The sequence below is a fragment of the Oratosquilla oratoria genome, chromosome 25 (genome assembly GCF_046742065.1).
Source record: "Oratosquilla oratoria isolate Oo_2021 chromosome 25, ASM4674206v1, whole genome shotgun sequence".
NCBI classification, from domain to species: Eukaryota; Metazoa; Arthropoda; class Malacostraca; order Stomatopoda; family Squillidae; genus Oratosquilla; species Oratosquilla oratoria.
In genome coordinates this window covers 34,461,733-34,468,300 of record NC_134801.1, presented here as the reverse complement: position 1 = coordinate 34,468,300, position 6,568 = coordinate 34,461,733, and positions in this window count along the sequence as shown.

Below are 6,568 nucleotides of genomic sequence, written 5' to 3'. Positions count from 1 at the left end.
GTGTGTGTGTGTGTGTGTGTGTGTGTGTGTGTGTGTGTGTGTGTGTGTGTGTGTGTGTGTGTGTGTGTGTGTGTGTGTGTGTGTGTGTGTGTGTGTGTGTGTGTGTAAAATTAGTATGGCGGTGAGATAATATAACCCTTTGAGACGTTCACCATAATAATACAATTACAGTTATGCACTCTTTATGACAGAATTTGGCATGCCTAATTCCAGACAACCTTATTCAAGTGAGGGCTGGACTATATGCTGAAGGGGTTGGTGACGCATCTTTAGCTGCTCAGGTAATTTGTCAGCAATAGCCAGTGGTTTCTCTCAGGACAATATTACACGAAAGAAGTGTCATAAAAATAGTAAAGATATAAGAAGGTTAGCATAACGGAGAAATAGTAAAAGTTAAATGTGCTCAGTTTTTTTTTTTTTTTTTTTTTTTTTGGGGGGGGCGTGTTTAGTCTCTAGTTATAAAAGAATGCCGAGTACCTCTGATCCGTAGGGATGTCACTTAAATTAGTGGCTCTCAACCAGGGATCCGTGACTCCTTAGAGGGTCATAGAGTTTCACAAGTAAGGCCTCAAGCCGAAAACTAGTGATTGTTAGTGGATGCACAGCGATTAACCTTAGTGATGAATTGGTCTCAAGGAGGCTAGAGAACAGTAGTACATAAGAAAGGGCTTACATGAAAAAAAACGTGTTGAGAACCGCTGAATTTTAGATGAATAAAGAAACTTGGCTTCAACAGGAATAAAGACAAAATGTGCCACCCGGTATGGATGGAGGCTATGGAATAGGCTCCCTTTCGCTTAGTAGGAATTGACACGAACATGAATGAAATAGCCTGGCGGGATCTAGAATGATAGGAAAAAGATCACTCGGTACGGGGAAGTTTCAGCATGGTCGTTTGTATGCATAGTGTACGTCTCCCACAGCTTATCATGTGTTTACTTTGCTCTTTGACACTTGGTGTTCAAACAATCACTCTTTTTCTAAGAGGGCTCTTTAATTCAGCAATGGGTATGTTTTTTCATTCAATTGCACTTACAAAAAACTCGCACTATCTACTCTGTCTTAGAATTTCTCACCATTTCTGTAAGGCTTTGACTGAGGTTAGCGTTATTTATTTATTTATTTATTTGTTTATCTATTTATTTATTTATTCATCTATTTATTTATTTATTTATTTATTTATTTATTTATTTATTTATTTATTTTATTTTTATTTGTTTATTTTTTTATTTATTTTTTTTTTTTTTTTTCTTCTTCTTTTTTACCTCTGTGTCTTCTTCTGTTTACCGTTTCATTTCTTGTCCTTGCAAAAAGAAAATTTAAAATCGTTTGTCATTTTTCAACTTCAATCACGTCGAGTCATTTAGGGGTTGATGCACTGAACTTTATGTAATTAATGTGGCAAGGATGCAGCTTCAATTCCATTTTTATTTTTCTTCGTGTGCAAGGCTTCTTTAATTCATATTGTGTCTGATGAACTCGCCAAAAAAAATATTTCTTTTGTATCTTTTCTTAGCCTCTTACATGTATTAGATTTTTAAGTACGTTCTTTGTGGAAGTGCGTGCATCAACCAAACTAATTAGCAGTGTTTCGGTTGATATTTTGCGATATTTCTGATATGCTTCTTTCTCAGAAACCCATCTCGATGAAACATCATCTCGCCTAAAGATAAATATGACTTCCTCACCTTTTTCCAGCTGTAATACATTTTTTCTTAGTGGGATATTGCTTTATATTTACTATTATTTTTTTTCTAAAGGCACACTTCGTTTTGTGTACACTTCGTCAGTTTTATTACCCGTGATTTTGCTTTTCGTTTCATAAAGTTTTCAGATATGGCCATTCACATTTAAGAATCTTTTGAGAAGGGTTATGTCGTTTTTTGCAGTCCTGTCGTCTGGCTTCCCCGATTTCTTCCTTTCTTGTGATTCTTTTTCTACAATTTTCCTTTTTAACTCTATACAGAAATGTTTCACTTTCCTTTCTCTACCCTGGATTCTGCTTTTTATGCCTCCTTAGTCTTCTCAGCCTTAATTTATTGTGTTGTCTGTCTTTCTTAGCACCCGTTTTTCAGCGTAAGCAGAGGACCCTAGAGATATGGAGAATCGATCAGGCTGCAACTAATGAGGTAATTTCAGTGAAGCTGAGTTCAAATTTTCGAGAAGCCACGGTTGGCAAGACTCCTGTGGGTTCTGCATCGGAGGGGTTGTCTGTCTTTTGTTTACATTTCTAGTGACCGAAATGTCCAAGTTAACTGAACTAGTACTACCACTGTTACTTCGTCTGCTGTTCTCTTCCCTGGTCCCCTTTCACCACTCTCTGTTGTCGTCTCTATGTGTTGTCTTTCTTTCGTGTATTTACTTTCTATAAATCGTCTTTTACTTTCTACTTTATTTTCACCATCTTCTTGTTACGTATGAATAGTCACTCTTTGTTTTTACTTGTAGGATTACTTAATAATCTTACTCTGTCCAAGAGAGAAGAATTAAACGGATTTTTTTTCTTTCCGAATATATACACTTGGTTGGTCAAGGGACTCCCATCCGGAATCCTCAATTTGTTCACCAGGCCAGTTCGTATTGATATTATGATTTCTTTAGTCCAATGATCTTTACTTTTACATCTAAGTACCTCCCCTAAGAGCGTGACTTTATTCCCATGAACCAATTAAATTTTCTCCTCCGCCCTTTCTCCGATCAGAAAGGCTGTTACAAGCCCCATAAGCAATATAGCTTACTCAAGCAATCTCGAAATCAATGCATCACTGACTTAGTTTACATAATGTTACATCAGCAAAAAAATGAACATTATACAGCAATAAAATCGGGTCCCCAACGGCTGTTTGAAGATATTTTGGGCGAGGAGCGAGCTTGTGCAATAACTTCGCCTACGAACAATTGTTTACCAAACATCCAGCTCATAAAGATAAAAATCTCAACACCTACCCCTCTGTCTACCTCACTTGTCTACCTTTATCTGCGAGCCTCATCAACGAGCCTCTTACAGCTAGTTTTAGATTATAGATATTGGCGGTGCTTTGGCTATGCAGGGACCAATGACAAATATTTGTTGGTTGTGGGCCTGCAGGGTAGATGCTAGAGAGAATCAACTCCTGTTGCTCATTTTCAAAACCCAACCCATGACGCCCCCTCACTTTCATCTAGTGGTGCAACCCCGAGAAGATGGCACTCGCTCTCTGGATCGTGTCCAACGTCTCTCTTATCAGTTTCAAACATATTTATTTTTTCTTTTTATTATTATTGTTGTTCTTTTTCGATATTTTTTTTTTTTTTAAGAAGAAAAAAATAGATAATAATGATAGATACATAAGTACATAAATTTTATAGCATAAATAATAATAAAAAAATTAATAATGCATAAATATAGTTAAATAGTAAACAAATAGGAAAATATCAAATAATAATACATTTGCAGATAAATGATAAACAAATAATATAAAACAAATGGCAGGCTTACTTAGGTGTTTATCTAAACGAATGTTAAAGCTTCGAACTGAACTACATTGCACTGCCTCTGCAGGAAGTTTATTCCATTCATCTACTACACGGTTGGCAAAATTGTTTCTACCCACTTCCAAATTAAATCTATTTCCTGACAGTTTGAGACCATTATTTCTTGTCAGATTCTCATTCAGTGTGAAAATTTTGTCACTTTTGATGTTGTAAATCCTCTTTAGAATATTAAAAACCTGTATCAAGTCACCTCTGAGTCAACGCTTTATTAGGGAAAACAGATTCATGTGTTTAAATCGATTTTCGTATGATTTATTTTTGATACTTGGAATCAGTTTTGTAGATCGCCGTTGTACTTTTTCTTCTTCTTCTTCTTCTTCTTCTTCTTCTTCTTCTTCTTCTTCTTCTTCTTCTTCTTCTTCTTCTTCTTCTTCTTCTTCTTCTTCTTTTCTTCTTCTTCTTCTTCTTCTTCTTCTTCTTCTTCTTCTTCCTCTTCTTCTTCTTCTTCTTCTTCTTCTTCTTCTTCTTCTTCTTCTTCTTCTTCTTTTTCTTCTTCTTCTTCCTCTTCCTCTTCCTCTTCTTGTTCTTGATCTTCTTCTTCTTCTTCTTCTTCTTCTTCTTCTTCTTCTCCTCCTCCTCCTCCTCCCCTCCTTCTCTTCTTCTTCTTCTTCTTCTTCTTCTTCTTCTTCTTCTTCTTCTTCTTCTTCTTCTTCTTCTTCTTCTTCTTCTTCTTCTCCTCCTCCTCCTCCTCCTTCTCTTCTTCTTCTTCTTCTTCTTCTTCTTCTCCTCCTCCTCCTCCTCCTTCTCTTCTTCTTCTTCTTCTTCTTCTTCTTCTTCTTCTTCTTCTTCTTCTTCTTCTTCTTCTTCTTCTTCTTCCTCTTCTTCTTCTTCTTCTTCTTCTTCGTCTTCTTCTTCTTCTTCTTCTTCTTCTTCTTCTTCTTCTTCTTCTTCTTCCATAAGGAGAGCTGACAACCAGCGACTCCTCCCCCTCCTATTGCCCTCAGCTGGTGGTAAAAAAAAATATATAAAAAAATAAACTAATACAGCATAGACAACAATCTTAAGTTTCTTCCCATAGAGATGTAAGGGAGATTCCTAGGAACGCTACTATTCATTGTGGTGCTATGGGTTTCCAGGCAGTGAAACTTGAGAGAATAATTATTTTCATTAAGTTAAGCAAGCACTTAATTTTTGCCAAGTTACATTGGGTTAGGCTTGGGTATGCCAATTAGTCATAATGTATGTAGGGACCCATTTTATTGAGGAGTTTTGTGTATCTATCTTTATTAACATATTAGCAAATAGGCATGCCATACATCAATACTATGAAATATTATATTGCCTAGGGACAGTGTTATATGACAAACAAGGAATCTCAGTTGATTGCTCTTTGCGTAGCTTGTCGACTAGGCTGTGCTCGTTATTCATTTATTATTTATTATTATTTTTTTTTTTTGCTATGATTATATTCCTTTATAGTTAAGTCTGCCATGTGCAAAACGTAGAACTGTGATATCAGCAATATGATGCATCCAATACTTTTGATTTTTCAAGTTTATTGATATCCGATTTTCAATGTAACAATCGGTCAGATCGTTTTTCTTCCTTGTTTATTTTTTTCTTTTTCTTTTTCCTTTTTCTCAGTATTATGTTGCCCTAAAGCGTGCCGCAACCCTAACTACCTAGGCCGTACTTTTTCCTTATCTAGTGCATGTAGCTCTTATCTAGTTTCTTCTATGGTGAAAATGACACCTAGCACCCTGGTCAACTAAATACTAGATCATCTAGGCTGTCTATCCCTATTTCCCTTTCACCTGTGAGAAAATCTCATGAAATATTCATACCTAACCTGCGCACATTTCCCTGTTCATTGACGATCTTGGTACATTTATGCCTCTAGATGACTTTATTCAACAAAAATAGAAAAAAAAATATTTGTCCAGCGAAAAAGTTATTAAACCTGTGTGTACATTCTTACCCTCATTAATCCTTTCCCAACCCGTATATCCTAGCTGTCGACCCCCCCCCTTTAGCTGCTCTATTAACCCGTATTTGAACGCTCTGGTGGAGATAAGGACCCTGTGCCAGGAGGCACTGTGTACCTGCGGCAGAAGCCGCCACCTTTGCCTTATTATGCACGTTAGGGACTGTTGGGGCAGGTAATAGAGTCACTGTTGGGAATCGGAGTAACATGCGGGATTCAAACCCACAATTGAGGCGAACGTGAGACCAGCATGCTTCCGTTTACGCCACTAGTCCATAAGAAATGAATTAAAGGTATCTCGGTTAATGTCACTCCAATCAAAGATTACCTGTTCATCTGCGTAGTACTACTGCAGTTTTCTTTGGAGTTAAACACCATTTTTTTTTTTTTTACTATCCTTCGGGAAAAAATCATATTTCTTATCCTTATCAGTTTTGTATTTGTGCCTTCTCCAGTGCGTATTTTCCCAATTGCGTTCACTTAGAGCATATAGGAAAGGCGCTACGCTTAGGGAGTCTTGTTTCTTGTTCTCTAATTATCATGCCACGTTTTTCAAAAATATATAATTCCAACTTGGACTCTATCGTACTATGGTCTATATCAGGAGCTTACGCATCTGTATGGAAAACTGCATTTTTTCATATCCTTCAGACAAGTGCTACTTTACTACTTGCTCCCATGAGCTCGTGACGTGTGTGTGTGTGTGTGTGTGTGTGTGTGTGTGTGTGTGTGTGTGTGTGTGTGTGTGTGTGTGTGTGTGTGTGTGTGTGTGTGTGTGTGTGTGTGTGTGTGTGTGTGTGTGTGTGTGTATGTGTGTGTGTGTGTGTGTGTGTGTGTGTGTGTGTGTGTGTGTGTGTGTGTGTGTGTGTGTGTGTGTGAGTGTGTGTGTGTGTGTGTGTGTGTGTGTGTGTGTGTGTGTGTGTGTGTGTGTGTGTGTGTGTGTGTGTGTGTGTGTGTGTGTGTGTGTGTGTGTGTGTGTGTGTGTGTGTTTGTTTGTTTGTTTTCCCGGTCGTGCTAAATATGCACGAGTATGTACCAAATTGTTCCCTGGTTGGGATTAACAGGTGATATATCCATGTAATATCCATTTTTTTTTTTTTTTCACCTCCA